The sequence below is a fragment of the Lissotriton vulgaris genome, chromosome 2_1 (genome assembly GCF_964263255.1).
Source record: "Lissotriton vulgaris chromosome 2_1, aLisVul1.2, whole genome shotgun sequence".
NCBI lineage: Eukaryota > Metazoa > Chordata > Amphibia > Caudata > Salamandridae > Lissotriton > Lissotriton vulgaris.
The window spans coordinates 1,878,254,266-1,878,273,858 of NC_141687.1; the positions used below are offsets into that span (position 1 = coordinate 1,878,254,266).

The window sequence follows — 19,593 nt, forward strand, 5'->3', positions numbered from 1 at the left end:
GCATATGTCGAAAAAGAGATCAATTGGCCTATTTTATTCGTGTTGATGCAGGAATTTCCGGATGATTTGGAAGACTGTCAATTAAAATGGGTAAATAAGCTTGGGATACCTGAAATCAACATTTTTGAATCTATTATGATTGCCAATCGAGTTCTTATAACGGGGATGATGAGATCACAATATTTTATGTCCATACATGATTTATATTATACCCCTAGGAAGATCTCTAAATGGAGCACGACAATGGGGACTAAATGTAACAGATGTGGTCAACCCGCCGCTGATGCGGTACATATGTTTTTTCAATGCCCCAAACTTTCTGAATTCTTTTCTCGTATTGAAATTTTTTGGGGTGTAATTTTGGGACGCACGATTAGTATAACCGGTGAGGAGTTGGTATTGATCGGCTGTAGCTCGAGATCTTTGGGTCACCCAAGACCAAAAGCTACGACATGTTTTCTTTTTATTTGTATGGCTGTGATACGAGCTTGAATCACAAGAGATTGGATTAATCCCAACCCCCCCTCTTTTTTTAGTTGGCGCGAAAGACTATTGTCAATGTATAATTTGGAATTGGCCATTTATAAAACTAAAGGGATAAGGAGGAGGGTTATGGGAGCAAAGATATGGGCACCCATTACAGAATGGATTTAGGAAATGGCGATGCTTTAGGCTTGATTTGTACTACTATGATCGTTTTTGATGAATTTATTTAATTATTTGAAATACTTTGTAATACTTGATTTGTATTTGCTGTTTTTTCCTTGCATAAAATATTTTTTTTTTTTAAAGCACCTACTCTGCAAAGACACAGCAAATAGTCAACAATATCCCACTAGAAAGAAGAAAAAAAACAATTAATCTACAGCAAACAAAATACACATCAAAGCACAAATGCAAAACATTTTGGACACTCAAATAACAGAAACCAAACATACTGGTATTATTACACACTTTGCAAAAACACATTTACATAGTAATTATACAAAAAAAGTCTCTTACCAAACACATGCAACTACACAAACAGCAGGGCCACCAGTAACGAAACCGCAACCTGCAACTGTCTAAAGAGCAAAAGCTTTGAACTAGAACAAAAAAGGGGGAAATAAAACATTACAATTCATAGGAAATAAAAACAATACACATTATAACAGGCTATGTCACTACACAATGGGGGCAGAAAGGCCAAATAAACGGGCTGAATACACATAAACAAATATATGTCGCCTGGAAGCAACCAATTTATTTATTTTTAAATCCCTGGCACTAGTGGGTTTTTCTGCCCCCGGGCCAGAAATGCCAAAAATATAGGTAATCTGTCACCAAGGTGGGGGGGTGGGGGGAGGGAGGGCAGAAAAGTCTTAGGCCCATAAGGAAGCGACCCTTGACCAAGGGGTCACTTCCATTTAAAATTTAAAGCACTCCCTGGTGTCTAGTGGGATTTTCTGCCCCCCCCCCCCGGCAGAAAGGCCAAATAAACAAACCGATCTGCCCACAGTGGGGGCAGAATATACTTTGAAAAAAAATTTGGCCCCGGGAAGCAAGGGGTCGCTTCCAATTAAAAAAAAAACAATTCCCTGGCTTTAGTTGGCTTTTCTGCCCCCCCCCCCCCCGGGCCAGAAACGCCCAAAAACAGGCTATCTGACCCCAGGGGGGGAGGGCAGAATATATTTTCAAATAAATTTGGCCCCCTGGAAGTGACCCCTTCCAAAGGGGTCACTTCCATTTAAAAACAAGTAGATTCCCTGGTGTCTAGTGGGGTTTTCTGCCCCCCCCGTGGGCAGACAGACCAAATAAAATAACAATATACTTATTAAAATTTTAGGGGCCATGGAAGTGACCCTTGCCCAAGGGGTCACTTCCGATTTTGTCTAAAAACAAATCCCTGGCTCTAGTGGGCTTTTCCACCCCCCCCTTCCCCCGGGTCCACAATCGGCCAAAAAACGGCTGATATGTCCCCAAGGGGGGCAGAAAAGTCTGATTTAAATATTGCCCCCTAGGAAGCGACCCTTGCCCAAGGGGTCGCTTCCTTTTTACAGAATAACACATATTTTTGCCATTTTGTCATTTACCACACCGGATACCACCTGACCTTGCTACGCCACTGACGGGAGAAGGACAGCTTCCCTGTTCTCTTTTGGCATGTTGCATGAGCCGTCGATTCAGGTAAGGGGGAGGGGCATGTGTCTGCCGCTATGTGGTAGGTGGGGGTCTTGGGGGGCAGCTGAGCGCAGTGAGGTCTGCCTACCGGGATGTTTGGGGAACGGGAGCGGCTCAGGCGTCTGCTCTGCCCCTTTTGGCTTGTTGGGCTGTTTGGGCTATTTTATAGCCCAAAGGATATTTACTCGCCATTTGGGTGCTACCAGCAACCATTTTGTGGTATTCCTGGTGGCTGGTCATAGGCAGGACATATTTTTTCATAGAGGGGTTTAGGTTTCGTTACAGTGAGTTAGATTTCTTTTGTTTCAGGCACATTGGTTCAGAGGTAGTAGCAAGTGCTACATTCAAGCGGCGGGGAGGTGTACATGACTTCCCACTCTGCCGACAAGATCACGGCCGCACTCCAAATTTTGGGAGTGGCGGGCTGACATGACCTCCAGCAAACCAGAGGGCTTGACGAAGCGTGAGTGGGCATGGCGTGCCCTGCACACCGGAACGAAAGCAGGGTTGCTGCTGTGGCAGCCAGCCTCTTGGAGGGTGGCAGAGCGAGAAATAAGGTAGGATGGGGGACGGTAGACGGGGACACTGGCACGAGCAAGGAGGCAGGCGCTCTTGCCGCCCAGCCCGCTTAGAACATTCAGGGTTGCTACTGCTGTGTCAGCCAGCCTCCTGGAGGGCGGCGAAGCGAGAAACAAGGTGGGACAGCGCGGGTGGGGGAGGGGCGATAGACGTGGGGACACTGACGCAAGCAAGGAGATGGGTGCTCTTGCCTCCCGGCCCGCGTAGAACATGCTGACCATGCCCCTCCCCCCCCGGCCCCAGTGACTATGAGTCCGAAGTGGGCAGGGGCCCGGCAGATGCGTGACGCAGAAATTAAGGTGGATGCCCGACTCGTAATGGTAGGAGGCAGGATGAGGCCCCAAGTGGTGCTGTCCCGCGGAGAGTAGGAAGACCACGACCACCTCCCCCCCAGCACGAACGGGCTGGGGAACAAGGCCACCCCCTCAAAAAGCTAAGAGGACTGGGGGGCCATAACCAGACAGTGTCAGTGGGCTGGAACAGGTGGAGCCGGGGCCACCAATGTTCAGGGGACGGAGGAGTATGCTAATAGATGGGCACAGGTGGATAGCGAGGCACAGCGGGGGCAGTGCCGGCTAGCCCCTGAGACGGAGGTGCGCTGATTCGCTATGTGCGAAGCCCATGAGAAGGCAGAAGCAGTCAGGGCACTGGAGAACCGAATAAAGGCAGGGGAGGGTATAGATGTTAGGTGGGATTCTGGGACCACAGGCCAGTGAGGGGGCCAGAGGTTGTGTGCCAGCCGGTGGGGGGGGGCTTAGAGATGACATTGGGAAACTTGCGTATAATTTGGGCAAGCTTGCAAGCCCGATGTTGAGGTATTTAGGAAAGGGGGTATGTTTCTCCACACGGTATGCCGGGAAATAGACATATCGGGATACAGGCAGGGACCAGCACACCGGACCATATATTGTGGCGGGTTCACTTTTGGAGCTTTCCCGACACAGGAGGGCACGGTAAGGCTCCATTAACCCGTGGTGAAGAGAAGGCTGGGCCCAGTACGGCCAGGCTGGAGCATCGGGGCCCATAAGATCACTGCCCCACGTAGGCCCCGTACGGCTTCTGCGGTGCAACAGGCCAATGGGGACGGTACTCCCCCTGGCGGATATCAACTAGGAAAGCAGCTTCTGCGGTATGTTATGGCTGGAAGGTGGTAGACCACAAGATCACTGCCCCAAGTAGGCCCCATCGGCTTTGGCGGTGCACACGGCCAAGAATGACAGTACTCCCCCTGGTGAAAATCAACTTGGAACTCAGTTTTTAGGGTATGGTATGGCTGGTAGGTGGTGGACCACAAGATCACTGCCCCACGTACGCCCCATTGGCTTCGGCGGTGCACACGGCCAAGGGTGACGGTACTACCCTTGGCGAAAATCGACTAGGACAGCAGTCTTCAGGGTAGGGTATGGCTGGAAGGAGGTTGTGGACCGCAAGATCACTGCCCCACGTAGGCGCCGTACAGCTTCGGCGGTGCACCAGGCCAAGGGGCATAGAACTCCCCCTGGCGGCAATTGTCTCAGAAATAGGATAAAGGTGAAGCGCTTTGTAGAGTGCTCTGGTACAAAGAGTAGGTGTTGTGCCATTTTTTTTGGTCACAGGTTCAAGGTGAGGTGCCATTTTTGGGTCACAGGTTCAAAGGATGAGAGTTTGTGTCCTGTGATGCAGTCGAAGTACTTTGAAGATGTGCAGTTAAGCACAAGGGTAGGCAGAAGAGGTTGCCAGGCATGGGGGCGGACACATGGATGGTCCCGACCCAACCTACTAGAGTTTAGTAGTGGATAATTAGCAGGAGGTACTGAAGGGCCAATTGGTTCACAACATTTTCCAAGTAAATTCAGCAGGCATGTGGACGGGGGGAAATTCCTAATACACTTAGTCATTTGGTATTTTAAATAATTGGGAGAGTAGAGGTATACTACCAGAAACGTCGTCAATGACCAGGGGTTTAAGGGAAACTGCTCACGAGTAGGCAATAATGGGAGGGAAGGAAAAGCGAATCATCTAGTCGTTTTGTAATTTGACAGTGTATCTTAGCTGTACATATGAATAGATCAGGGAACAACCCCAGTCTTTCTTTCAGGTGAGGCCTCTGAATAGCAACCAATAGAAATAACCCAGTAAGATACATCTGGGAAAAATGTGTTTACTATTTATCTATAGTAAGTGAATCCAATCGATCTACTGTTTTGTGATACAGTAATTCTTACCAAGATTCTAGGACATACAGGATAACCTCATTGTAGATACCTGCCATCAATGTTACATAAGTGAAGTGATAGAGACTGTAAGAAATTCAAGTGTCTCACAAAGAGCCACTACAGCAAATATATCTTCATCCAGAGAGTAGTAGAGATGTATTAAGTAGCTGGCGGTGCATTTGGGCAGCTCGCTTGAACGTATCGCATTGGACAGTCATGTTTTTTTTTCCATATGGCGTCTGAGCCATTACGACGGATTCGGTGCCCAGTGAGGCCTAGTTAGCATGGTGTTACAGCCAACACGATTGAGGTTAGGGGTGATTTGAGTTCAAGGGAGCACAAGAGCTAACTGATGGACACGTTGTGGGGCTGTAATCTTAGGACATTGAGATCTATCCTGTGGCCACAGAGGCCTGGTTATGGTGGTGATAAAGCTTTGATGTGCATTGGGCACCAGAGCAGACAGCTGGACCCAGGTTGGAGGCTGTCCATACAGATGGTGAGATGGAGCCGGAGGCCATGGAGGCCTGGTTACTAATGGTGATACATAACAGATAAGTGGCCCAGTATGGCACTGTGACATGCCCGATTAGCTCAGAGTTGACTTTGGAATACCATTGGGCAATGTAAATGATAAGTGGCCCGGAGCGGCCATACCACAGGTTTGAGGAGCTCGGAATTGACCTATGTGGTAGCATTGGCAACCTAAAAGATACTTGGACCAGAATGGCCATAGCACAGGCTTGTGAAGCTCGGAGTTCAGCTTTGGTGTGCATTGGGCACCACAGCAGACAGCTGGACCCAGGTCGGGGGCTGTCAAGACAGGCCGGTGAGATGGAGCCTAAGGCCATGGTGGCCTGGTTAATGATGATGATAAGAGAAAACAGGTTTAGTTCAATTAGCAACATAACAGACAGTACGCCACTGGCACATGCCCCACAGAGTGACCTTTGTGGTAGCATTGGAACCTTAAAAGCTACGTGGCCCAAAATGGCTATAGCACAGGCTGGAGGAGCTTGGGGTTGACCTTTGCGGTAGCATGGGCAACGTTATGGTTACATGACCGGAACAGCTTTAGCACTGGTTCCAAGGGCTGCCAGAGGTTGCTGGGCAGGCCAGAGGAGCTCAGAGTGGACTTTTGGGGTACCATTAACAACACGACAGACATGTGGCTCAGAACGGCAAAAGCACATGCTGGAGGATTTTGTGTTTATGATTTAGGGTACCCCTGGCAACATATAAGTCAAGGAGCCCAGCACGGCACTGGCATTAAGGGGAAGAGCACATGTTATAGTGGTAGATAACAGGGGCTATGTGTACCTTTTACTCAACAATGATGCTGTGGCTAGGGAGGCACGGCTGGTTGAGGGCTATTGGAGCTGACAAGTCTGGTAAGCGGGGCCAGAGGAGGCTTCACATTTATGGGAGGCAGGGGTGAACCTGGAGAATAGTTCACAGCATGGAAGACAGCCTGAGCAGCATGGCATGGTCATTCTTGGGGTATGACATTGAGGTCGGTGACAATGGCGGTCATGTGTACGTGTAGGGATTGGAGAGGATATGCCCGGTTCCACTGACTGCCAGAGGAGGGTGGACAGTGCTGGGAGCTCAGGGGCACATTCAGAGTACTTTTGGAAACAAAGAAAGCAGCAGGACCCAGTACGGTGTTGCCTCTCATGGACATAGTAATTGGTACTGTGGCAAAAGAGGGCATACTTAGCAAGTGGAGGGATCAACAAAGCCCAATTCCATGGGCTGCCAGAAGGTGCGGGACAGTGTTTTGGACAGCCAGGGCCTGGCCCAGGGGCCCGTTACCAAAAGGGCGGACAGTGGGCCCCTGTACGGGGCTGAATTGGTTGCTGGGATGGGTTGCACCGGTCGGAATTCGAGGGCAGGTTATCAGCGCGTCATGTGATGGGGGAGGGCTAGGACATCGCTGATGTTTTTCCCGGCTCACAGTTGGGTGAGATCCGGTAAGACGTACACGGTTCTCAGGCCTTCGGTGCTGTCCTGCTTAGCAGGGTGCAAGGGAGTTGGAAAGACCAGAGTGAGGATTGAAGTTGGGCACAGGGGATTTGGCATCCATGTACACAGGGATAGCCGCTAGTACGTAGGACAGCGGAAAGGTCCGCAGCTGAGGGTAGTCTTAGGCAGGCAAGTGGGGTACATGTTTTGGGGGTTGGGGTGGCCCCCCCGCCTTTGAGGACGACAGTGACTGGGGCATAGGTACTGAGGTTATTTAATAAGTTACGCATGTGTGGCCCTGGAGACCATTATACCTGTGGTTCTTGTCCCACCCATCTGGGATGTTTTAAGGGGATATGTTTAGGATATAAATTGGTATGGTAAAGTTTAGGGGAATGCCGCCCTAGGACAGCATGCATTCAGATTTTAACAAGGGTTCAACAGATCGGAGAGGTCTTGGCAGGGCTGTAGGGTGTAGGTATCAAATTTTATGTTGCCCAGGGACTTGTGGCACTTCCCTGTGAGAAAGGTGGCACCAGGCAGAGGCTTGTTAGGTCACAATGGCGAAGGTGCGACTTTTCCACCGTCTCCGAGATAGCTGGGTAGCTGCAGCCACTCAAACTCTTGGGAAGCTTTCCATGGGGTCAGTGCATGGTGGGCATGAGGTTTTTGGTACATAGGACATGTCATGCGGTTAGCAATGGGTACAGGTGGGGAGGAAGGGTTGCTAAGATATTTTGTTCGTAAATGTTAATGTTGTTTTTCAGCTTCGGCTTTAGAGGAAGGTCTCCAGTGTATCGGTCTCGATACTGGAGGAATTTTGGTAATATGGGAAGACCGACAAGGGAAAGTGGCAATCTTTGGGTCACTTAGGATCCGCTCGGTACCGTAGTATATGGGGTCGTATACAAGAAGGGAGACTGGGGGGGGGGGTAGCTGCTACCCTCTTAAGATAGGTGGTCTGGGGGGGAGGAGGTTGCGGTTGGAGTTTGGCCAATGGTCAAGTTGTGCTAGGTCCGTTGAGGTCTGGACACGCGGGGTGTGGCATGGGGGCTGTACGCATGGAGGCAATAGGAAGGCATGGAAAGGGCCATGGTTTCAGGACGTCTTTTCATGAAGTTTATGCAGCTGGCTTTATCTTATGACTCTAAGGTATTTTTGTGGGGGATTCTCTGGGGTTTCCTTTTCTCGTGGGTTGGGTTTGTCAGGGGCAGTTTTCCCTTGCAGAGTCTCTGTCGGGACCTATGTTTGGGGGGCAGAAAAACGGGTAGTGCCCCCCCTTTTTCTGGTTGGCGGTTGGCTGTCAAGTTGGCATTTTTTAGCCAAGTGTATTCGTTATTGACAGAGGCAATCCAGGCAGAAAGGGAACGGGTAGACAAGTTCACGAGGTAGGATCTTTAAGGTGCTTTAGGAAGTTAGGTTAGTGACAGGTTAATAGTCGTAAAGGTTAAGGTTGAACGTTCAAAGGTGAAAGGGTAAAGGTCAAAGTTCAAAGACAAAGGTTAAAAGGTCACAATAGGGGTGAAAGGGTAAAGTTCAAAGGTCAAAAGCTAAACTGTCACAGTAGGGGGTACTGAATTGAAGGTTTTAAATGTTGTGTTGGGGAACCTTAAGGATGGGGGTAGCGTAACTTAGGTAACAGATTGTATAGTGAGGTTGTAGTTTTGTAAGGCATCAGCCCATGGGCCTTTTAATTGTGATGTGCACCTGTTTCAATAAAAGCGGCCTTTTACACACTATTTTGGTGTCAGTGGTCTGTGCTGCTCCCCATATTCCCCAAGGAGGTCTTGGGGGCAGCCGAGCGCAGCGAGGTCTGCCTCCCGGGATGTTTGGGGAACGGGAGCGGCTCAGGCATCTGCTCTGCCCCTTTTGGGCTTGTTGGGCTGTTTGGGCTATTTTATATCCCAAAGGATTATTTACTCGCCATTTGGGTGCTACCAGCCACCATTTTGTGGTATTCTCAGTGGCTGGTCATAGGCAGGACAGATTTTTGCCCCGCCCACCCCCCCTTTTTTCAGTTCTTTTTGGGGAAAATTCATTTTCCCAACTTGCAATCTGGGCTTCTTGGGGTTGGCTTTGCATTGGAACAGGTGTGCAGAGTGGGTATATATGTGATGGTGTTAGGGTTTTCGCTTGAAGCAGGCACTGTTCCCAGCAAGGCGCGCGCCCGCGCGCGCGCGCACTTGCAAACCCCTGAGCGCGCATTCCCATTTGTGGAGCGCGCACATCCCGCGAGAGTATTCGCGCCGCCGCTTTTAAAAAGCGCGCGGCGCGAAAATCGGGCATTTCGTGATTGCGGAGGCGGCGGTGAAAGGTATCACGCGGGTGTCGGGAGCGGAGGTAAGTGCTATGTGCCCCCTTGACTTCTTTAGTTTCTGGCGAGTTATTTCACAATGCGAGGCTGCGGGGGAGACTGTGTGGAAACGCAGTTTAAGTGTCCATGTTAATCGCAGCCCTTTCACGAGCTGCGATTACCATGGATATTTAAACAAAGCACTTAATGTCCCCCGCAGCCTCGCGTTACTAACAAAACAATCCAGCAAGTTTACGGACATTTGTAAACTTGCTGGATTGTTTTGTTAGTAACGCGAGGCTGCGGGGGGACATTAAGTGTTTTGTTTAAATATCCATGTTAATCGCAGCTCGTGAAAGGGCTGCGATTAACATGGACACTTAACTGCGTTTCCACACAGTCTCCCCCGCAGCCTCGCATCAGTGGCGGACGGTGACACAGGCATAGATGCAAGACTGCATGGTTGGTTAACATCTTGCTGCAGAGAATGGCGCGCAGCCCGTGGGTTTCAAATCTCGGTGGGCTCCATTCAGCACTCCGCTCTTGCCGGGGTCGGTATAACTAGACCACGAAATTGAAATAAAGTACACCAGTTCTACGAAGCAGCAAAACAATGGCAGTAAACAAAACAATCAAAGCCAGTAGGTCTCACGTTTGCCAATAAATTGATGGTTCAAAATATTTGCTTTGTAGATTTGTGTTCGAAGCATTGATAACGCCAGTACCGGTGTCTGACCACTGCTTATTTTATTATATAACTAATTGCAAGATGGCTACGATACAATATAAAGTCCATCATGGAGTCCTATTTTTTTATACTTCCAATATTGCAAAAAAGGCACATTTCTCTATCAGATCCCAGTTCTCATCAGGATGTGGAAGGGAAAGAAATGTACACAATGATGTCGCAGCAAAGAAGTATTAAAGAAGAATTGCACGTAGGGAAAGAACACCTCATGCACATAAAATACTTCACTTGGCTCAGCTTCCTGTGATTCTGAGCAAATCACTTAATCTCCCCGAACCTAGCAGAAACAAATGTGCCCTGGTGTAACTTAACTGGGGCTCATGTCAAGTACTCCAATACCATCGGGTCGATTTTGCGCTATAACAATCTGCAACAAAATAATATTTGAATCTAGCTGTTACTTGACCTTGAAAGCCTTGACTTCTTACTCGCAGGGGTGGGATGTGTGTGCGTTGTTTTGTGTATAAAGATTATCCAAAAGCCTAAACTAAACCCAGGATTTCAATGCGCACACATTCATTAACAGCACGCAGACCGGCACACTCGGCACTTTTCATATCGGAGGGCGCAGCCAACACCTCGGGCCCTTTCGATATTTAACAAAAGCAGAGGAGGGCCATTGGAAATCTGTGATTTTTGCGGCAACACCGTTTTCCACATAAGTGTTGTACTACTGCATTTACCAAATAATCAGTATACTGAGGTATCATCTCAAAAATATGTTTCTGGGTCAAAAGTTACGAGAAATGCAGCGTTTTCATGCGCTGTGGCCGGCCCTTCTCAAAGATTGACTGCCTGGTCTTCTTTCAGTTATTCATTGTTCTTTTGGGGGTCAAACTCAGGTTCTAATGAGTCAAAACCTTTACCCAGAAAGCCCACTGACTGTGCAATAATGACCTAATAATGAAGTAATACTGTCACAAGATGTGCAGCATTAGACTACATAATTGCCTTTCCTTGCCACATAAATTAGTCAACTCTGCTCTGCTGCATAATTTGGTCATGTGGGACACAATGTCATTGGTCGTGCTATAATATTATAATGCTAGACAGTTGGCTGCCACAAGACGTTTTTACATACATTGGGTACATGTATGAGATTTAGAAGTGTTCCACTTCCTACTCAATGTCACCACTTTATTGTGATCACAATGTGTAAAATAGAAGCATTACGCTTGTAATCTGCACTGACCACTCACAACTGCTTCAAAAACAGCATCTTCTAAAACATCCCTACATGGAAAAAGCTGGGGTTGTCTTATTCACCAGAATTTACAGTGCGATATTTCGCTCTTTCTCTCTCTCGCTCTTTCTCTCTCTCGCTCTTTCTCTCTCTCGCTCTTTCTCTCTCTCGCTCTCTCGCTCTCTCTCTCTCTCTCTCGCTCTTTCTCTCGCTCTTTCTCTCGCTCTCTCTCTCGCTCTCTCTCTCGCTCTCTCTCTCGCTCTCTCTCTCGCTCTCTCTCTCGCTCTTTCTCTCTCTCGCTCTTTCTCTCTCTCGCTCTTTCTCTCTCTCGCTCTTTCTCTCTCTCGCTCTTTCTCTCTCTCGCTCTTTCTCTCTCGCTCTTTCTCTCTCGCTCTCTCTCATGAACAAATAGGCACTTACATATTTGCTAATGCAAAAATGGAATTCACAAAAAAGTCCTAGAAACTTGTAACTATCATAGGTTTCCAAGCCTATTTCTGTAAACTCGTCAATTCCTCCTAAATCTGAACTCATTCTGGGTTATAGACTTGCAGCTTCAGTTTTGTTTTAGATATGGGGACAGTGGTGTTTTTTTTTTTTTGGCTGGGGGGCGGGGGACTGGTGGTTATTGTGGGGATTATGACGCTTGTGGCACTGTGGGAGCGGGGCAGACTGTGGCCTTTTGTTAAAATATTGCTGACAATCAGAGCCCCCTCACGGGCTCCGATTAACAGCAATACTTAAACGCAATGCCACAGTCTGCCCCGCGCTTTCCTAACAAAAGCGTAGGCAGTTTGCAAACACAGCGTGTGCTAAAGTACACGCTGTGTTTGGAAACTGGCTACGCTTTTGTTAGGAAAGCGCAGGGCAGACTGGCATTCTGTTTAAGTATTGCTGTTAATCGGAGCCCGTGAGGGGGCTCTGATTGTCAGCAATATTTAAACAAAAGCCCACAGCAGACACAAAAAACGCGTGGGACACAGGACAGAAGGGCACCAAAAACGAGTGGGGCAGAGGGCAGAAGGGCACCAAAAACGAGTGGGGCAGAGGGCAGCAGAGGTCAGAAAGCACCAAAAAAGAGTGGGGCAGAGGCCAGAAGGGCACCAAAAACGAGTGGGGCAGAGGGCATAAGGGCACCAAAAACGAGTGGCGCAGAGGTCAGGCGAGCGCCAAAAAAAACGAGTGGCACAGAGGTCAGGCAGGCACAAAAAATAGTGGCAAGGAGGCAGAATACTGAAATATAGGGGCAGCTAAGAACAGAATGTACTTATGATTAGCATTCGATGGCTAAGGGTGAAATTTTCTTGTGAACAAAAGCAATAAAGATGTGGGGAATATGTAAAAATCTCTGCAAGTAAAACAAGATTTAAGGTTATTCCTCTTGATGCAGGTTTTTAAATTTAAAGCTGCGTTTTTATAAATGTTTTATTTACTGTTCAAAAAGGGTTAGGGTTTAAAGTTATAAACTGCAAGTAACAAAATGAGCTTTCTGACAGAAGCAGTAATTCACTGACCTAGTTACATTGAATGTGATTTTTGATCTGCGTGGTTCACCAGCTTTTCATCAGGCATTTTAACCTCCTCAGCTACTTAATGAGTCAACTTCCAGTAGGCAAAACTTAGATCTCTCTGCAGCAGGTCCATCATTCTTCAGTTAGCTTGACATATTTATGGTTGCCTGAATTGCTTGAACGTAGTCAACCATTTTTTGCGCGGCACTGCAGCAGCTTCAGGTGGGATCTTTTGATGGATTGTGTGCTTCTCAGCCATCCTGTGGGTTACCTTGTTCACCCACCTCAACCATTTGCAATTTGTATTTTGTGTTACACCTTCTGTGATGCCACTTTCCCCTGGGAATTCAGATTTATAGACCAGTTTAAGATAATGGATGCTAATAATGGAACACATGGGCATACCCCTGTTTGTCCTAGGCTGGAATCCCAGGTAATTATTTGGTCATTTTTCGTCTTGGGCCTCTTGACTGGTCCCATGCACAGTTTGTAATTCTTAGGGCGTTTGCTGACTTACTTGTCTTCACTTGTAGGTTTCCAGTCTGTACGGTATTTGGATTACAGGGATCAGGTGCGAGTACCACAAAGACAAGGTAATTCTGTTTACGTTCCTCGTTGGGTTGGGGGTTGCTGGGTAAATAGATTCACAATCTGCACCCTTTTTTCTTTTGCAGGTTCGTGAGACCGTACTACAAAGACAATTGCACAGGCAGACGTGGGTGCAGACAGAAGAGGTAATTGTTGGGTTGAGTTAAACTGTGGTGCAACTTCAACATTGTGGTACCATATATACTTACCCATGTTTTCTTCTGTTGCAGGTTTCACAGCCAGAACCCCAAACAATAAAAGAGGCGCACGTGAGTGCAAGCAGAAGAGGTAATTGTTGGGTTGAGTTAAACTGTGGTGCATCTTCAACATTGTAGTATAACAGTTTGCATTCGTGAGCTAGGCGTCAACGTAAGCCATGTTTCCTTATTTTGCAGGCTTTGTGGGACATCAGGCTCAAACCGGCGGGTACGGAAATGTTCAAGCGCAAAGCTGTAACTTCGGGAGAGTGCAGTGCTTCACCACAAAGGAAGAAATGTTGCCTTGTATTCAAGGAAGAGTGGATGAAGGAAATTGTGGAGGCTGAGACACAGAAGTCACGAAGCAAGGTCCGCATGCAACTCGGGGAACTATTTCAATACAGTCCAGATGTGGGCTTGATTTGCAGAGCATGTGCCGAAGCCAAGATTGTTGGGGACTTTTCCACAGGGAAGAAATGGAGTGATGGCTGGAAACTGGACTACATGAAACGCCATCTACTTAGCAAAGTACATGAGTCTGCCTTGGTGATATTGAGAAGCAGAAGTGCTGCTGCCAGGTTTGGTTTTGGAGTACGGGCAATGCTGACAGAAACTGCCACTGACAAAGCAAATAGAATGGAAGTAGTTGAACGCCAAAGATCTATGCCTGAGGAGATAAAGATTCTCATCAACAACGTGTTGCTGGCAATCAAGATGAACACTTCAATGTTATCTGTACAAGACATCCATGACCACTTAGCTTTGTATGTGAAGATACCAGACAGCTGGAGGAGCAAGAACTATGCTTTTGAGTTCCTTGAGGCCATCAATAGCGTGATACGCTGTGAAGCTATGACAGAACTTCGGCAAGCTTTGTATCACACCTTGATAATTGATGAGAGCACAGATATTTCTGTTACAAAAATGCTCATCCTGTACTTCAAGTTCCGACCTGTAACATCAACTGAGCACAAAACGCAGTTTGGGGGCATAGTGAAGCTGACTAGCTGTAATGCTGAGGCTATCACTACTGCCGTGAAAGAATTCTACACTGCCAATGAACTGGACCTCATGAAAATGGTCATGTTCACATCTGATGGTGCATCTGTGATGCTGGGGAAGAATAATGGTGTTGCTACTCGCCTTAAACAATCCATTCCTCATCTAGTTGAGCAGCATTGTGTCGCACATCGAGAAGATTTGGGAATTGATGATGCCTGGAAGAGGGTTCCAATGATTAAAGAGATGGAGACATTATTGAGGACTGTCTACACTGTGTTCTCCAGATCTCCTGCAAGGAAGTCCAAGCTGGATGAAATTGCATCGGTCACTGAATGTGAAGTTGTCTCTTTTTGACCACTGAATGAAGTCCGGTGGCTTTCAAGGCATTTTGCTGTTGGTGCACTAATTCGTAATTACGAGACTGTTCTTAAGTACTTTGAGCATGAGAAAGTTGAGGAGAATGATCCAATTGCTAAATATTGTTATAAAAAACTATCGGACTCCAACTACCATATTTCCCTTGCAGTACTTAATGACATTCTGGGTGAATTTGCATCTTTGTGCAAACTATTCCAAAAAAGTTCTTTAACTACTGTTGAAGCCGTACAGTATGCAAGAGCAAAGATTGGCCAAATTAAGCAACAGTATTTGGGGAACACTGTATTTTGGAGCAGCAATGTAAGAGAGCTGATGGTGTTGTACAAGGAAAGGCAAGAGTTTGACAGTGGGCCTATTTTGTCTTTTGTTTCCCTTCTTTGTGAGCACATGCAAAAAAGGTTCCCTGAAGGTGAGCTAAAAGAATGGGCAAGTTTTGAGATCCAGGCAATAGCCACACAATCGCATTTTGATTTTGGGACTGAGAATATTGAAAGACTTGTTGAAAAGTATAAAAATGTCTTGGCCCTGGGTGATTGTGAAACACCAGAAGATGTTGTTCAACAGTACAGAGACTATAAATATGTGGTGGCAGAACATGTTAAGGGGGGGTTATTTACCACCTTTCAAGACATGGTGACTTTCACTGTACGCAATGCTGCTCAGTATAGTGTGGTGTCTCAGCTTGTTGATGTCTGTGCAACATTTCAAGCATCTAGTGCAGACTGTGAACGAGGATTCAGCCTCATGAATACTATCAAGAGCAAATTGAGGAATAGACTAGAGCAGAAGCATTTGGACATGCTGATGAGGACAAAGGCCTACCTCCTGAATGGGAAAGTTGACCTAGACCGAGTTTATCAGCACTGGAAAAATGGCAAGGATCGCCGTGAGAAGCAACCCTGTCACCCATCTACTGATGCCACTTGACTTGTCTGAACAGCCCTCTCCCTTACTGTGTATATAAGATATTGTATAGGCTTGCAACATTTCCCCACCCAATGAACTGAGCTCTAGTTAAGTATATTTATTAAAATCTTATGATGGTACCACCATTGAAGTCTTGTGCTTTTCTAAACTTGAAGTGTACTTGCCAGTGTAACCAATTCATGTCATGGTGTGCATATCCAATTTGCAAACTGCCCTTAAGACCCTTATTGTGGTGCTGTATGTGTGAAAATGCACTATCTTTTCACTTTTTAAAGTAAAATTTTGGAGTGCCATTTGGCGCCGCAGACACGCGCGGTTTGGTTCCTGGCGCACATAGCCATGGTTGCAGCGCACAGAGACCCTCCACTGCCGCACACAGAGGAAAAAAATTAGAGGGAACATTGGAAGCAGGTGCAGGGGCGGTTGGCTGTCAAGTTGGGAACCTTAGGTGTGGGGATAGCGTAACTTAGGTAACACCTTGTATAGTGAGGTTGTAGTTTTGTAAGGCATCAAGCCAAGGGCCTTTTAATTGTGATGTGCACTTGTTTCAATAAAAGCGGCCTTTTACACACTATTTTGGTGTCAGTGGTCTGTGCTGCTCCCCATATTCCCAAACAGGGCTTCTCCCAGGTTCCTTGTGCCACAGGACGGGAGGTCTGTACGGCTTGCCTCTGCCTGGCTTGCGGCCATTTGCTGGTTGCTGGAGTGACAGTGTTTCCTCCGGAAACAACACTTTTTTTCTTTCTATTATAGCATCGGAGTTGCATACTATTCTTGAGGTGCGAGCGTTGCACCCAACACATGGTATACTGCAGGAGATGTCCTGCCATATTTTGATTCTTGCATGACAAATTTGACCAGTTGTGTGACTAGCAAATTATGTTTTATTGTTTACATTTGTGTGCCCCCAAAGTCCCTGGTTTACCCTAATTTGAAGCAGTATAACTGTTAAGTTGGTTGGGAACACATCGCAATGCAATATGGGTGGCTATCCTGCCACGGATTCATATAGCCGGGAGAGTGGGACTGACCTGCAGTGCTTCCTGGTTGCCTGTTGGGCTGTCCAGTGAGTGGTGGGTGCGCATTTCTGCCTATGGTTCAGATTTGTGTATCTCTACAGCACACATGGCTTCTGCCGGACGGAGGTCTGCGGTGCTTGCCTCCAGCCGGAGTTGTCAGCATGTCCTGGTTCCCTTGGGGTCGGGCTCTCTTGTCTGCTTCCTATCGTCTTGCCCTGTCTCCGGTGGAGGGGGCGCCGGCTCTGCTGTTTTTGGCACTGGTTCGCCACCATGTTTTCTCTATGACGCCTGGAGCTGTAGCTCAGTGGCATGGGTCTTGTACCTAAGGTCTCCCTGGCCCCTCCGATGTGGGGGTTCAGGTCCCACCACCAGTGGCAAAGTGTCTGGAGGTTATCTTTGATGGCAGTTTGGCATTTTTCCCAGAGGGGCCTGTGTCTGTGGCTCTGTGGTGTGCCGGGGCATTTGCTTCTTGCAGGTGCCTTGGCCATTTGGTGTCGCAGGCTTCCCTGCTGCAAAGGTTCATGTTCCTCCTGTGGTAGCGGGGTGTTGTGTGGTTGTCCTTTCGCACCAGCCTCCTCGGATTCTCTTTTTTTAGTATTGTGCTGTTTCTGGCTTCTAGTTTGTTGTGCGCCCATTTGCCTTGACTCCCCTTTGGGATTGGATTTTGGCTTGGGGGCCTCTGTTTGCTTTTGTTTTCCCCGGTGCCTGCATTGTGTTGGAGTCTACATGCAGTATTTCGGGCTTTTGGGCTACTCATCCAGGGGACTGAAGTGCTTTCCTCCGGCCAGGGCTGGTATATTGTTTTCGGGGTTGAATCGCCTCTAAGCTTGATTCTGGCTGGGGTTGGCATGGCTCTGTGTTGTGGGTTGCCTGGCTGGTGGTCTATGGTTCATTCTCTCCAGCCACGATTTGCTGTGTTTCCCTCGGGCCAATGCTGACTGTATGCCCGGTCCCCTGCATGTTTGCTGTTTGATGGGCTTGTGCTTGGTCTTTCCACCGCGTGCCGCTTCCTCTGCTGTAGGTTCACTTTTCTGCCTCTTACTTGCAAATTCTGGCTGTCTAGCTGCTGTTTCTTTTGGGCCTGGTAGCCTGCCGGGCCCTGTCCCTGGCTGGTCACCTTTGTGGTCTCCATGTGTGGGGGTCTGTCTGCTGGGCGGTGTGGCAGGTTTCCTGCCCGGCTGCCTGTTGGCTCTGCCTTGGGCTTGTGATTTTCTCGTGTCCCCCGTCCTGGTCTGGGGGTGCGGCGCCTCACTCCGGCTGGATGAGGGTGTGTCTGGTTGCTGGCTGGGGAGCTGGTTTGGTGACTGCCTTGCTGTTGCGTTTCATTCCTGCTTCTCCTTAAATCTTGTCTTGGGGCTGGGTTGTGTCTCTGTTCCGAATTCCTCTGCCTCTTTGGTGTGTGTCTTGTTGTTGGAAGTTTGTGCATTTTCTGGCGCCTCTGGAGTGCTGTTGTGCCCTCTACCATGTTTCCTGCCTGCATGGCTTTGGCCTAGTGCCACCCTTTTCAGTGTTTGGTGTATTGGGTGTTCTGCTTTTGGGCTTGCGTTCTCTGTCTGTGTGGGTTGGGGCCTTCGGACTCCGATGTTCTCTGTATGCCCCTTCTTCTGGATGGTTCTGGTCCTGGCCGTCTCTTCGGCTGGGTCTCTTCCTGCCTGCTTGGTATGTTTCAGGCCTACAGGGGTGCAAATTCACCTTGTGTCGCATTCGGCGTCTTGTTTCTGCTACTCCTTGACTCTTTGGTAGCTTCCTTGCTTTTGCCGCTCCATCCTCTTGTGTAATCCATGACTTTGGTTGGGGGTTCCTGGTGTCCTGCTGTGCTGTCGGCCCTCCCTGTTTTGGTGCCCTGCCTGCTTACCGTCCTCTGGGGTGTGTACTGTACTCCGGTGTCCCCCTGTACTGCGTAGTCCGTTTATTCTCCTGCTCTATGTCACCCTGGCAGGTCGATGTGCTGCTTGTGCATGCTTCTGGGTTGTCTTTCCTAGTTCAGTAGCTGCCTGTTTGTGTGGGTCACGCCTCTTCCTCTGCATTACGGTGCCTGTGCACCGTCCCTATTTCCACTAACTAGCCTGGTGTCATGGTGCTTCTCTTTTCCTGATCGCAGAGGGTTGTTGGTGGCTGGCTTTCAGCGTCCCCGGGATGCAGGGCTCCAAGGTGGCTGCCGGGTGGGGTCTTGTGTCTGCCATTTGCATGCATTTCTGCACCTTTGCTGTTCTCGGCTTGCTGGGGGCTGTGATAGTGGTTGTCTCCGGGAGTTGCGCGCCTGCGGGGGTGCCTGTTTGGTCCGTCAGTGCCTGTTTGGGCTGTTTCACATCGTGATGGTGGGTTTCCTTGGTAGGATTTCTCCATATTTGGTATGGCGCTGGTCTGTGCCATCGGCTTTCCCTTTGTGCTGGTTGGCGGGGTGCAGTTGTTTCCACTTTCCGGTCTGGTTCTTCATTCATGGGCCCACCTGTTGGCCCTCCTTGTTCCGCCTGGAGTGTTTTGTCTTTGGATCCGGTGGTTCGTTTGTGGGTGGTGGCCTGTCAGTCTGTTTCTTGGGCTCTGGTTTCTGAGCGGGGTCTGCCTCATGTGGGGTGTTTTCGACTTCCGTCTTGGCTGCTGGTGCTGTTTTGGTTGCCGGTCTACTCCCGGGATAGCTGTTTTGTCTACTTAACTTTTCTACCTACCAGCTGCTGGTGTTTGTGACCAGTTTGCTCTTTGGTGGGGTCCATGCTTTGAGCTGGTGGGCCTCCTTCTCTTTCGTCCTCTTCTGCTTCTTGTAAGCCTTCTATTGGTTGCCTTTTTGGGGGGTAGTGTGTTTCTCCTTTTGGCTTTCCCTCTTGGGGATTTCGCATCCGACTGGTGCGGT

The 19,593-nt window shown here is 48.4% G+C and overlaps 1 pseudogene; it reads left to right on the forward strand.

Annotated features, from left to right (window-relative positions):
- Positions 1-13,656: 13,656 nt before the first annotated feature.
- LOC147733464 (zinc finger protein 862-like) lies at positions 13,657-15,726 on the forward strand (annotated as a pseudogene).
- The last annotated feature ends 3,867 nt before the right edge of the window (positions 15,727-19,593 follow it).